This window comes from Ictalurus punctatus, chromosome 9 (genome assembly GCF_001660625.3).
Source record: "Ictalurus punctatus breed USDA103 chromosome 9, Coco_2.0, whole genome shotgun sequence".
Classification (NCBI taxonomy): domain Eukaryota; kingdom Metazoa; phylum Chordata; class Actinopteri; order Siluriformes; family Ictaluridae; genus Ictalurus; species Ictalurus punctatus.
Genome location: NC_030424.2, coordinates 10,544,672 through 10,558,832, shown reverse-complemented (window position 1 = coordinate 10,558,832; position 14,161 = coordinate 10,544,672). Strand labels below are relative to the sequence as shown.

At 40.4% G+C, this 14,161-nt stretch overlaps 1 protein-coding gene across 5 annotated transcripts in view; it reads right to left on the bottom strand.

Annotated features, from left to right (window-relative positions):
* The window catches only part of LOC108269607 (signal-induced proliferation-associated 1-like protein 1), a 72,367-nt gene extending 59,805 nt beyond the window's left edge, over positions 1-12,562 (bottom strand). For 3 of the 5 annotated variants that reach the window (XM_017475553.3, XM_017475555.3, XM_017475556.3), the window contains exon 1: positions 12,290-12,561. The gene's annotated coding sequence lies outside the window, so the exon portion shown is untranslated. Of the gene's footprint in view, positions 1-12,289 lie in introns of all 5 variants that reach the window. The other 2 variants (XM_017475554.3, XM_017475557.3) reach the window with 1 other exon arrangement.
* Between the last annotated feature and the right edge of the window lie 1,599 nt (positions 12,563-14,161).

Sequence of the window (14,161 nt, the reverse complement as noted above, 5' to 3'; positions counted from 1 at the left end):
AGCAGTAACCTAATTATTGAGCTTATTCTGAATAAGACAATATTGTGATTAAGGTGTTTACATGAATCGCTTTTAGAATACTCCTTTCATGTTCCCATTTTACATGTTATAGAACATAGATTGATTAACGGCACACGTCATTAAATCCCCACGCCACGCCGTCCGACGTTCCCTCCAGAATTTCACCTATCGGCATACAGTTCGTCTTCATTATGGTCCCGTATACAGTTTTTGGTGTTTTTGTTTTTAATTTTACGAAAGCCTCAAGTTTATGTTATGCTATACGTGCAAAATGCTTGAAGCTGTGGGCTGCGTCCGAAACCTCGTACTTGCTTACTATATAGTAGCCGAGATATGTGTATCTCCCCTACTATATACTGTAGTAGGTGACTACGCGGTTTGGGACGCAGCCGTACTCTCTTGTTTGCCATCAAACGGTTGAGCACTGCCATGTGTGTACGAGTCCAGTCACAAAATGCGGTGAAAACTCCGACGCGACATTAATAGTGTGCTTAAGATCTGTACATGTCTATAATGCACTTCCATAATGCGACTAAAACAGGAGTACTCCTAGAGTATGACTTTAGTTGGATTAAGGTCAATCATCACTGTTTACATGCTAGTGTCGTAATCTGGTTAATATCGTATTAATGTTGTCCATGTAAAAACGTACAGATTTTCATAAATTTTTTCATAGCATTAGAGGGTCAACCGAGACCGATTTTACCGATAACCAAGTTGGCTGATATACCTACTGATAACCGATTAAATCACCTGATACTGAATGAAAACATAACACTCAAAATAAAATATTGATGAACTTTATTACAAAAAGAAGCAACTGATGGTACTATGAAAATTTACTGTACATTTAAATGAAACAAATGTATATATATATTAATATATATTAAAATATATATACACTCAACCTGATCCAAAAAGTAACACTCAAATAACAAAAAAACAGAGGTCCAAAATGAATCAAAAACACATAAAATAGCACAATAAAATTGGTCAGTGACAGTTTTTATTTCGCCTCTAGAGGCCGCTCTCGTACTGTATAATGACAGCGGACCCTTCGCAACCCTTCCCACAACTGACACAACCTGGGAAAAATCTATGGGTGTGGATTTTTACTGATAACCGATCGTTCCAGCTATCGGTTATCGGTTCAAAACCGATCAATCAGTCCATCTCTAAAGCATGTGGTCTGGAGTATGTTCGCTTCAAACCACGGCGATTCGCCAAAGATAATGCTTATTTTAGAAATCAATGATTCGTCATGCATTTTAACGGTTTAAAATACAACCATATCCGATAGAAAAGCTCGCTTGTGTTCTCAGCTACTTAAAAACTGCGATTAACAGTTGTTCCCCCACCAAGCCCTCGTTCACGCGCTCTCAAAAAAACCGCAGTGTCATTTCACTGAGAAACTGGAAGGCGTAAATTCCTGAAGGATCGGTCCTGAAGACCTTCCCGTGCTGGGAAAACTTTGCAAAGCACTATGACCGTCACAGCACTTACAACCGAGAATCCTTCCATAAACGTTAAATTAATAAAGTCTCCTAACAAAAAACAAACAAACAAAAAAGTGTCCCTACATCAAAAAATACTCATTTTACTTTGTTAAACAAAACAGGTTTAAAAAAAATAAAAAAAAATCCATTGTAGATTATGCCGAGAGTCAATCGTACAAGCCTCTGGCTATAGTATAATATTTACTAAAGAAACAATAATAATCAGAACGAGCACGTTAATATAAAACTGTTGTTTATGTTATAGCCGGAATTCCTATCTGAGCCGTGCTGTTATAGAAAAATAAGGTGCACCTTCTGACCAATCCGGTAGGACAATTCCCTGGTGCGGTGTTAGAAATTATTTTCAATAGAAGCGGCTAAGAGAAATTCACTGCTGATTCACTGCGTAGGAGCCATAATATCAATATAAGAGGGGAGGGAAGAAAAAAAAAAGTACTGGTCTAACATAATAACCCATAATAACTATGAGAGAGCAGACAGACCGGGCAGTCTGGACCGTTCTTCCTTCACAGACAATCCAATTACTACCGATGCATTTACACATAGTCTTACTTGGAAGGACTTTCAGACACAATCATGGTACATTAGACAAAGGACAGTTAAAGATTATGGAGACCAGCAGGTGAGACTGGAAACCCGATCTGACTTGTTAACAATTGGAACTTCCAAAACAGAAGATTTATTTCAGACTTGCTCCTTGCTTTTCACCCTTGTTTACGAGAGAGAGAGAGAAAATAGTTCAGCACCTTTAACAAACCATTTAGATTACCTTTATTAATAAAATGAGTCCTGTAGGCACAGCGTGCTTATTGATACCTTGTATGTTTCACTTCTGCCCCACCGTCACATGTTTCAGAGGCTTATTATTATTATTGTAGCAAGTCCCTGGCTAAAAATTAACCACCGTATCAGTGTTAAAAGAGATCCAGATTATTCCGCCCCTACTTGCACCTCTGTGTGGTTCCCCAGAATGGCTGTTGAAAAGATTCAACACAAACATGTACAGGCGTGTTTTCCTTGAGGAAAAAAAAAAAAAAAAAAAAGCCGTGCACACTGCTCCGATCGGGGAAGCGTCTCTCGTTTCTCTTCTCTTAAGCCCCATTACACTTGTCTGGTCAGACAGAGTCCTGCCAAGTGCTAACTATTTTCAGACACAGCTGGGCTCGGGAACGGGACCGAGATGGGAAAGCATGCTCCGTTTAGCTCGGCTGCGGTTCTGGCTTAAACCACACTGTGCATTTCTTTCTCAAAGCCAGCAACGTTGAGCTTATTACCTGCACGGCCCTTTCTCGTGATCGAAACCTCGGTGTCTGATTGACGGGGTTGAAACGAGAAGAAAGCGAGAGTTGTGTGTTAGGGTTGTTGAAATCAAACACCTCCTAAACACCTGCTTAACTCCTTTCTGAACTCTGCTGCCAAGTAATCGCATGAAGACACAGGTCATGCAAGACTCCAGAACGTGCTGCTCCTAGTTACTCCGAGTAAACCTGCCCTTTCCCGTTGATTCATCATATTTACTAAGCGAACCCTTAGGGCACAGACACACGATTAGGTACACGCAAGCGTACATATGGGAAACAATTCAGACGATTTTGATGCATGAATCCACTAAATCCGACAAAGTGTTTTATGAATGCCGATGAAATGTGATCGGGGAGACCGTTTGCATTGTTCATATGTATTTCCTTCCGTGCAGCACTCTAAAGAAAGAAAAGGGAGAAAGAATGAAAAAAAAAAAAAAAAAAAAAAAAAAAGCTTACACTGGTCTCAATTGGCTTCCACAGACAAAAAAGCTTTACCGTTCCCAGCAGCACAACAGGAAACAAAGTCATAGGCATTATTGAAGAACACAGGCAAATTAATCAGTGGCCACCGAGCAATGCCGGGGCGCGTTACAGAAGGGCACATTGACTTGCAAATTCATTCCGCCGCACTCCTGCCTTTTCCAGAAGGGCAAAAATGCGGAGTCTTTTATTTACGCAATCGTGTCAGACGACTGCATGTTACGCCATAAATGAACACTTATTCCTAAAGTGGCTTTTTAAAATATGATTGGAGCAAAAGGCTGCAATTATATTTCCTTCATTAGTACTCCTGGAGCATCATTCCTAGCTGTACTCACCACGGAGTACTCCACATGTTTACACGAGCCCTGAGTAAGGAATATTTACATATGTACACTGCAGGGAAATAAGTATTTTTTTTCAGTAAATATATTTCCAATGAGGTTATTCACATGAAATTTTCACCAGACATCAGTATTAACTCAAGAAATCCACACATATAAAGAATTCACTACATTAAAGTCCATAAATAAAGTTATGTGTAATAAAGTGGAATGACACAGGAAAAAAAGTATTGAACACGATAACTGAAATTTATTTAATACTTAGTGGACAAACTTTTGTTTGTAATGACCGCTTCAAGACACTTCCTGTATTGAACAAACTAAGAAAAAGCAGTTCACCAAGGCAAGATAAGAAATCAGCTGAAATCCGTAAGTAATTATACCTCCTATCTGTGCAAATTAATCAGCTGGGTTTGGAAATTGATGCTCTGTAAAAAGGCTTTTCATTACCAAGGTGTCACACAAACATCTCATGATGGGTAAAATGAAAGATCTCACCCAAGACCTTCAGAACCTTATTGTTGCAAATCATATTGATGGTATTGGATATAGACGTACTTCAAAACTTCTGAATCGTCCAGAAAACACCACTGGGGACATTATCTGCAAGTGGAAGCAACATCGCTCCGTCATCAACCCGGCCACGCACAGGAGCACCTCGTAAGATTTCAGACTCCAGGGAGTCAGAAGAATAGTCAGAAGAGTAGCCCAAGAGCCAAGGGCCACTCGGAAAGAGCTCCAGAAACACTTGAAGGCAGCAGATACCATCTTCACAGAGAAAACAATAGGCAATGCACTCCACTTCTCACGCTCACCCGCAAGACTCCATTACTACAGAAAAGGCATGTTGAAGCTCGTTTAAAGTTTGCTACAACTCATTTGGACAAGCCTATGAAATACTGGGAGAGTGTAGTCTGGTCAGACGAGAGCAAAATTGAACTTTTTGGCTGTCATACTACACACCATGTTTGAAGAAAAAATGGCACTGCACATCACCATAAAAACACTATAGCAACAGTGAAGTTTGGAGGTGGAAGCATCATGGTGTGGGGCTGTTTTTCATCGCATGGTACTGGCAGACTTCTTATAATTGAAGGAACGATGAATGGAGCCATTTATGGGGAGATTCTTGAGAAGAATCTGCTGCCATCCACCAGGATGATGATGAGATGTGGGTGGACCTTCCAGCAGGACAACCATCCAAAGCACACAGTAAAGGAAACTCTCAATTGGTTTCAGAGAAAAAGAATCAAGGTGTTAGAATGGCCCAGTCAATCACCTGACTTCAATCCAATTGAACAAGATTTAAAGACAGTATGTTTAGAGGAATGGGCCAAAATCACACCTGAATACTGCGGCTGATTAATTTCTTCATACAGGAAGTGTCTTGAAGCCGTCATTACAAACAAAGGCTTCTCCACTAAGTATTAAATACATTTCAGTTATCGTGTTCAATACTTTTTTCCTGTGTCATTCCTCTTTATTACACATAACTTCATTTATGGACTTTAATGTTTGGATTTCTTTATATGTGTGTATTTCTTGAGTTAATACTGAAGTCTGGTGAAAATTTCATGTGAATAGCCTCACTGGAAATATATTTACTGAAAAAAAAAATGTTGACGTGTTCAATATTTATTTCCCCCACTGTATATGAAATAAGGAATAAAACAGGACAGAGCATGCTGTTAAAGGAAATAACTGTCCGATCCAAAGCGGAGTTATTACTACTACTCCGAAGTAGATTGCGTTACCACAGCGAGCACTTACAATTTTACTGGTTTTTTTTTTAATGAACACCACGTCCAGCTTTTTAAATGTTTATAGTTGCACTGAATTGAGACAAAGTTGGGCCCTGTTCACACCTAGTATTAACGTCGGTCTTGAGAGACCCCATCGTGAGCGGACAGCCGAAATGCATAGCTGCTTACACCTGGCATTACGGCTGCGTCTCCAGTGATCGGATTTCATATATCATTCCTTCTTAAAGTGGTTTTAGTGTGTATCTAATCCTGTGTCTGCGCCCTAATGGCTCGCTTAGTAACCCTTAAGCCTAAAGTGCTTCAGCTAAAAATTTATTTATTTATTTATTTTAATCAATCCAAGTGGTATTTTAAGATCACCACAATAATAGTTATCGATATCAGCTGATATCAGAAAAGAAAAAAAAGTGGTATTGTGTCATCTCTGGTTAAAACGTTAACCATTGCCGTGTAAACAAACATTAGACCAACATGCTGAACTGACGCTCTGACCGGACTTAAACGCTCCTTGTATCTTACGGTAATGCAGTCACTAAACACGGCTCTCCTGGCATGCTTTGGGAGTGATACTACATGGAAGTGCTTTCGCACCTGTTTGCCGAGTCTGTATCCGAGTGAAATACTCTTACGCTTTGGGTTTGTTTTCACACTGCACGTTAGTAAATGAACCAAAGAAGAAGAAAAAACAAAACCGGCTTAGGGTCATGAAGACAGTAAAAGAACAAATCTTTGGCAAGCACACTCCGAAATCCCAGAAGTCACCCGAACACGGAGGACACGGAGCCAGTGCTGAATAAACGATGAGATAATTACAGGATTAGCTAGACTAAAATATTTTGTGTCACATCAAGTGTTTACTTTCTCTAAATATCCTTTGGCTCAGTATAGCAGTGTTGCAGCTTTAAAAACAATAAATTTTTTCTATACGAAGTAAAATAGAGTGAAGGGACTGTGGAACAATTGATTTTTCCCCTCTGCATATGCAGGATAGATGTGTTTTGTCCAGAAGCAAGAGGAAACTCCAGTCAGCACGCAGAGCAGGTGTCTGAGCCGCGAGTGCTAACTGCAAGTCATGCTCTTCACACAGGGAAAAACATCCAGCTGTGATCCCTTCACCACTTAGCACCGGGCTCGGAGTTAAACATTTGCTCTGTAACACGGTGTAATACTACAAAGCAAGCTGTTAAACAGCTTGCCCTGCTGTACACCTACGTTTGGCAGATGCTACTACGGAGCAACAAAAACAAACAAACAAACAAAAAAAAAGATCCATGAAGCAGAAACATGCATCTTCAGCACATTGTGGTGTTTCTATCGCTCATTTTGATCACAACTTCTTCCAAACTGCTGGGTTCAGGATTTGAGTCCAGGCTGGAATCTGAAGCTAAAAGTGTTTTAATTAAGGACTGGTCCCTGAAATAAAGCTAATGGTAAACAACATCAACTACTAGCCGGTGTTCTTCCATACTCAGCTTTACTACACTAAAGATGTGATGAGATATTGGTATGCTATAATAAGGATGTAGCGTTAAGTCTAAGTATATAGTAGATAGTGACGTCTTGGAAAACATTATTTCCAGGTTTAGTGTGCCCTTTGAAATATGCTAGTTTCAAAACTTTTGTTCAATGAACATACCGGGTTCAAAAAAGAGAAAACTGTATTTCTACATGACATTGATAAACTACTGAAGGCCACGAGCGCTCCTTCATTCTTTTAGTACTTTCCCCCCAAAACAAATTATGCAAAACTGTGGGCGGCTGCTGCAGTGCAGTTAACGTCAACCTCTTTTAACGTGAAGAGCTAAACAGACACACTCGTATACCAAAAACTAGTGTACACTATTGTGCTAGGGTCAGCACCAGAATTTTCCCATAACTGTCCTGCCCTATTTCCACAAATCGGAAACCTGAAAGCGTCAGTAAATAAACGTGCGCGTTGGATCTTTAACATGGCACCGTTAGCTCGTAAATGTCCTGCAGCCAGTTAACATCTCGCAAAATGCTCTGATGAGTTCACGAGCATGACATGGATTTCGTGGTGGTTTTGCGATTGAATGGGGATCAGTGGGAACGCTGAAGTCAGGGGAAAAATCTTCTCTGAGCGACTTGCATATTAATTGTCAAGGGTGTGTAAGGTTCACGCCGGAACAAAACTCAAAAGATTTGACATTTTTAGTTTAAACTTGTTTCATTGGTCTACGTACATGCTGGTGAACCACGTTACCCACAATGCTGTTCAACTAAAAGTTGGTAGTGGTGGTAGTGGGATTTAGGCTGCATTCGACTTAACGCAAATGTGGGAAGTCAGAGCTCAGAATAATGTAAATTTGCGACGAACATGAGTTCCACCTACAAAGATTGGGCAGGGCGATTTTTTTTGGGGGGGGGGGGGGGGGGGGGGGGGGTCAGGGCTAGATTTATTTTACAGCTTTATGAATGATTCTGGATTACGTTTTCAATTTTTTGTTCTTAGACGATGAAATTATACATGAAATTGCGTCTTTTTATGAAAGTTTCAAAACGCGAATTACCGCATAGGATGTAACGTGTTACATTTTACACAAACTTGCTCAACTGACTTCTCAAACTTCTCAGACTTCTCAAAGTGATATTTGAACCTTCGTTGCTATGAGCTCGGGCCTTGGCAAAGTGCTGCCTGTTTATCTTGGTGTGTGTCTCTTTTTTTTGTTTTAAATCTAAGTGCATAGTGTTTGAAAGTAGAGCAGGAACTGGGAGGTGTTTATCAAGTTAAGAGCAGACTGTGTTTGTCCTTCATATTGGTTTAAACTTTTAATACCGTTTGTTTACGGATGTTTTGTCAAATCTCGTTTAGAATATTCCAGAAATCGTGTTTAAACGTTAATCAAATTAATTGTGAAACTCACCCAGCACTACTACAAAGTAGGGGGGGGAGAAGGAAGAAAAAAAATTAATAAATAAACATGAATGCTTCAAGGTTCATATTTTGTTGGCATCGATCTATCTAACCAACTGTGATGAGCGAAGAAAATTTACCTCACTCATCAAATTCACCTAAAATTTGAAAGATTTAACAAGCAAATATATCTAAAGCAAATCCTTGTATATACAGCATCTCAAAGGTAAGATATACTACTTGGTTTATGGCTGATGCCGTGAGCAGCCATGTTGTCACTTGCTGAACTCGAGTTGACGGACACATCCCGAGTTCCCGAGTAGGAATTCTACTCGAGATTTGAGAGTTCATTTGCTTCGGATTTTTTTCCCCAGTCAGAGCTAGGACCTTTAGTCAAATGCAGAATTAGATCTTGCTTCATCTTTATCTAAAGAGAGCGACACAGCAGTGCTTTAGTCCTTCAGTCCGTCTAGCGCGCTCATCTTCTCATCAGTACACTCTGTTCCTCATTCTGCCCAACGTTCATTCCCAATACCAGACATAACATTACATAACACTACATCCTGGAACTTCGAGTCCGAAATGAGCGGCATATGTTACGTCCGGGTTGGATTTCTCATTGAAAAAACACCATTGAAAAATACTCGGGGGGGGTCGGAGCAAGAAGACTTCTCGCAGGGATAAAGACAATCCGGGACCAACCTACTGAACAAATTACTTTCAGGATCGATCAGTCAGTCAATTCAAAATCACAAACATTTCCATATGAACGTATTTCATGTGTTTCAGGGGGACGTTTCCTTGTGCGAGTTAGTGACCAAAATGTTGCAACTTTAAATCCCATGACTGCCCGAGAACCATTATTGGATCCTTGAGCAAGGCTGAACTGCCTCAAGCAGATGCTTGGACCGGATTCTGCCACAAATAAAACCCACCAAAATGTACTTTACTTTGCTACTGTATGTAAGTAAGCAAATTTTATTTATATAGCACATTTAAACACAGCAAAGCTGACCAATATGCTGAACAGAGTAAAGAAACGTAAAATAGAAAACAGAATAAAACCAACTAAAGACAGACAATAGACAATAGTAAAAATTAGATTTAAAACACCCGGGAGAAGAGATATGTTTTAAGCCTCTTTTTAAAAATGATAATAGAGGGTGCAAGGCAGATGTGCAGTGGCAACTGTATCCATAAACAAGGGGCGGAAAATGAAAGAGCTCAATCCCCCTTGGTTTTTAAATGGGATCGGGGGACATACAGAAGCAACCTATCTTAAAAATCTGCTAGATGAATGTGGTATCTTTAAGATAAGAATGAGCTTGATCATTAAGAATTTTAAAGACAAACAACAGAATCTTGAAACTGGATCCTAAAATGGACCCTATGGAGCGATGCTAAAATTGGGGTGACATGATCATATTTCTTTGCCCTGGTCAAAAGCCTTGCAGCCGCATTCCGAACCATCTGGAGACGAGCAAGAGATGACCGAGGACAACCCAAGTACAACAAATTACAATAATCTAAGCCTGATGTGATAAAAGCATGAATAACCTTCTCCAAATCTTGGAAAGGCAAAAATGTTTTAAGTTTAGAAATAATCAGTAATTGATTAAAACTATTCTTAACGACCGAATTTGGTCGTCACTGGTGTGGTTCCATCAAGGATACGCATTTCGCACCTTTAGTAGGAAGCTGTTGCTTGGGAAAACGCATGGTGTGTCCCTTTAATGAGCCGTTAGAATACAGCTTTAAACCTGGTCCAATTATATCACTCAGATTAGGGCTGTGACGTATCGTATCGTCCATAATATACCAGTGCCATTCCTCCTTGTGATAAGAATCTGCCGTCCTACAATACTGATGATATAGTTGATGAGACTAGAAAGAGAACGAGCATCACGGAAGGCGGCGTTTCAACCCCAGATGAGGAAGAAGAATTAATCCCCCAAAAAGGAGCTTCCTCAGTAATATGGAAGCGCTTCAGATACAGCATTTCCATTTGTCGTTCCTGGGTTTAGATTATAAATCCTGCGCATACTGGTGTTTGTGTTTTCGTTGGAATTTCAATTTGTGAATAAAACTCTACTCATATTCTACTTTCCAGCCTACCTTAACTGGTATAGTTTAGTATTTGATGATGGTCAGGATTAAGTTATCCTCTTGTTTTTTGTTTTTCTTTAATCAATGTTTGTCTCCGCACGGCTCTCGAGGCTGTATGCTGATGTGACTTGCCGCCGAAAACCTTCAAAAGTGTTGAATGTTATTATTTTCATATCGTTATTCATATCGTTGCCACACAAAAAAAAAATACCATGAACTATTATGATACAGTTTTAAGTCTATAATCGCCCATCCCTACTTTAGATTACTTTTAAAAGGTACACCATATTCTGATCTATACAGGATTTTTTTTTTTTTGGGGGGGGGGGGGGGATTGTCGCAGCCAAAAATGCTTGATTTTGCTTCGTTTTTGTTTTCTTCGAAATTTTCGATGCAATCTGCGGAGATTTTTTCTGAGGAAAACTAAGTGAAATGGTGAAATCGCAAATGCACGGAATTGTCTTTCGCAGTGATGTTTCACAGTAAATGAGACCTTTCAGCTGTCCTCACGTTTGGCGCACCCGAATCGAAGAGGGTTTTGTCCGAACGTGCGCTGCGATGGTGTCACACGATGCGTCTCGGCTGAAATCTGCGGTAATTTAGAAAAAATTCGTTTAAATCGCACGCTCCTGCGAATAACGCGGCATTTCTTCGATTTTGCATTCACTTCTGCCGTTCCATTCACTTCATCCCAGACAGCCTGATGTTCACGTTTCCAGAGAAATGATGCGTACTAAAGGTAAAAAAAAAAAAAAGGTCGTACCCATGATGGCCGCACCCCAGCGACACGGAAAGGTTCCTTTACTTCCGAGAACGTACGTAATGAAAAACAGCCCAACTAACAATGAATTCGCAAGTGCAGAATGGATACAGCACCAGGGGAGGTGTAAAGAACGGGGGAGGTGATTCAAAAGAAGGTGCCCAAGGGTACTCCACTTGGTCATCTCAATTATCCAGTAGAATGAAAAAGTCAGTGAATTAACTCAATTCCTCCTGGTGCCTGTGCTCGACAAAAGTAGATAGAAAAATACAGTTAGCTAGCCAGCCATCTTCACATGGGCACCATTACTCCACAAAGTCCTAGCAAACAGTAATAGTAAAAGAAATAAATAGATAAAATAAAGACTAGAAATGATGAAGTGAACAGTGGGCCAGGAACACACTTCTGACAAGAACAGCTTGCTCAAACGCCTCGTTTGCAAAGTAAACAGCAATTACAGTTGATTAGAGCTGATAACAGGTCTGAACTCTTACTGCAGGACACAATGCAGAAAGCTAGCTATCACTCCCATAGGTCCATTTCTTCAGGGTTAAGAGAGCGGTATTGTTTTGTTTTTGTTTTTTAAAAACGACAAACGAAATCTCAGAGTGAAAACCACTTCCCACACACATTAAAACTACTGACTCCGGTGTGTGTGTGTGTGTGTTAGGGGAAACTGGGCCCCGGTTTGGTGAAACAAAAGGTCTGAGCACCTCAAACACAGCGTCCTGTGTGAACAAAAAACCAACCTGACACCCGTCCGAAACGTTATTTTGGAGTCCCTGCATGTAAAAGTTTCGTTTCCTGTCGTCGAAACGCTTGTTTTTTCCAGCAGTGTTCTGGGAAACCGAACCAGTCCACGTACCGCATTGATGGTTGAAGCTAACAAGAGGATTTGATTGAAAAAGAATGACACAGCTGGTGCCACGTTAAAGCGCCGTGAATTAACTCAGTTTTATAAATAATAATAATAATAATAATAATAATAATAAAAAAGAAACACTCGTACATTCAGACAACATTAATAATAATAATAATAATATTAATTGAAAAAAAACATAGGGTTTAAATGAAGAGCAAAGAGGCATCCGCATCCCGGGTTTAAACTGCTTTACTCACCTTCCCACTCCCTCTTCAACAACAGCTGCCCTGCATGAGAGAAATACTAAACAGCGTTTCCTCTCCGCTCCTAAACACAGCCGCACACCGCCGTCCTCACCCAACCCCATCTACTCCTGCTTCTCCACATATACACTGTAGAAACACTGTAATCCGTTTATTTCAATGGCGCTAGAAGTGAAAAGTTTGCTTCAAAGTTGCTACTCGGTCCAGCTGCACCATGCAGTTTACTGAAGCAATGAGATCACCGCGCTGTGCCGTATCCTCCCCCTACTGGAGTATCGCGAGAAGTGCGCCGAGAACGGGATTACACCGGAAACTGAATGGATCAATGGATGAATCTACTGGAGTGGGAATAACGCCTCAGAATATTACGCCACCTGCGGTGAAACAAAAGACAGTAAAGTCGGATACTTGGCACAGATTTAACAAATAAAGAAACCACCACCACCAAACAGCTCCCCCCTTCTAGCTGACTATTAACCTGAGAATAATTTTGCCGTCCACAGCCATATCTACTGCAGTCATGTCTAAATATTGTTTACTATGTAGTCCCGTTTTAGACCTAGCCTAAAATTAGGGACTATGTTACAGTATGAATCACAAGTGGAAAACTACAGAAATGTATCATGATGTCTTTAATGTCTATAAGCCCTGCTGGGAAATACATAAATAAATAAATATCAATCGAAACCATCAGTTATCCATTAAACTATCAGCTAACCATTAAAACCATTACAATTACTGACCCTTAATGGTATCCACTAGACATAACCTGCCACCAATAGAAGGCAACAAATTACCAGTAGAGACCCACAAGGACCATTAGCCTACAGTTTCCATTAAAATCAATACAACTCCTGTTATAACCATTGAAACATTACTTTATAAATTCTATGAGGGTTTCTATTGTTTTGGGGGTTTTTCAGCAGGGAGTTTTTCTAATGCTATACAGTCACCGACCCCTCAATTATTCATGCAGTTATTCAAGCAGTGGTAAGCGGAAAAGCATCTCTGAATGCGCAACACATCGAACCTTGAGGTGGATGGGCTACAACGGCGCATGGTCTTTTCCAGCCTTCAGCTGTCTAATTTCGGAAACCCTGTACCTACTGTAGCCCAAATTCTGTTCTTGGCTGACAGGAGTGAAGCTTAATGTGGTCTTCTGCTGTTTTAGATTATCCACTGCAAAGTTTGATGTGTTTTGCATTTTGAGATGCTTTTCTGCTCACCATGGCTGTAAAGAGTGGTTATTTGAATTACCATAGCAATATTTGCCAAGCTGCCCTACGATGGATTGGCACCCCGTCCAGGGTGCACCCTGCCTTGTGCCCAATGCTATCTGGGATAGGCTTCAGGTTCCCATGACCTTGTAGGATAAGCGGTATAGAAGATGGATGGATGGATAGTTACCAAACATATCTGTCAGCCCAAACCAGACTGGCCATTGTCTGTTTTTGTTATTGTTGTTGTTGCTGCTCCTTTTCTTTTTCTTCTTCTTGCCGTTTGATGCAGGCGTTCCTAAGTGCCCAGTGAGTGCATGTACTCTTGGTTTTTTAATCATTGGGATGTCTAGTCTGAGAAACTCAAATTATAGGGAAAATTCATACAAAGCAGTTACTTGAAATTAATTCTGAAACCTAAACTAGATTATAACATTAAAGTGATTTTTCAACTGGGCAACTCTGAATTCAAGGGGGCATGGAGGTTTGAATACCACCTCTGCCCTGTCTGCATGGAGCTCGCATGTTCTCCCCATGCTTCAGGGTTTCATCCAGGCAATTTGGTTTCCTCCCCCAGTCCAAAGACAGGCACATTTCCAGATTCCACACATTTCTAGTGTGTGAATGGGTGTGTGACTGTGTATGTGGG